Source organism: Lupinus angustifolius, chromosome LG17 (assembly GCF_001865875.1).
Source record: "Lupinus angustifolius cultivar Tanjil chromosome LG17, LupAngTanjil_v1.0, whole genome shotgun sequence".
Taxonomy (NCBI): Eukaryota; Viridiplantae; Streptophyta; class Magnoliopsida; order Fabales; family Fabaceae; genus Lupinus; species Lupinus angustifolius.
The window spans coordinates 11,187,533-11,188,086 of NC_032025.1; positions in this window are offsets into that span (position 1 = coordinate 11,187,533).

Genomic DNA, 554 nt, shown 5'->3' on the forward strand with positions numbered 1-554 from the left:
AGGATGAGGATGAGGAAGTGGATAGAATGAGGACGAGAATGAGGATGAGGATGAGGATAGGATGATGATCAGGATAGGATGACGAAGAGGCAGAGGATAAGGGTAGGATGGGGATGAGGAAGAGGAAGAGGATGAGGATAGGATGGGGATAAGGTAGAGGAAGACAATGAGGATGAGGATAGGATTAGGACGAGAATGAGGATGAGGGTAGGATGTGGATGAGGAGGAGGATGAGGATAGGATGAGGACGAGAATGAGGATGAGGATGAGGATAGGATGAGGATGAGAATGTGGATGAGGATAAGGATAGGATGAGGAGGAGGATGAGGATGAGGAAGAGGATGAGGAAGAGGAAGAGGATGAGGATAGGATGAGGAAGAGGAAGAGGATGGGGTGAGGATAGAAGGAGGACGAGAATGTGGATGAGGAGTAGAATGAGGATGAGGATAATATGAGGATGAGGACGAGGATTAGGATAAGATGAGGATGAAAATAGGATGAGGATGAGGAATTGGATTAGGATGAGGATGAGGAAGAGGAGGAGGAAGAGGATG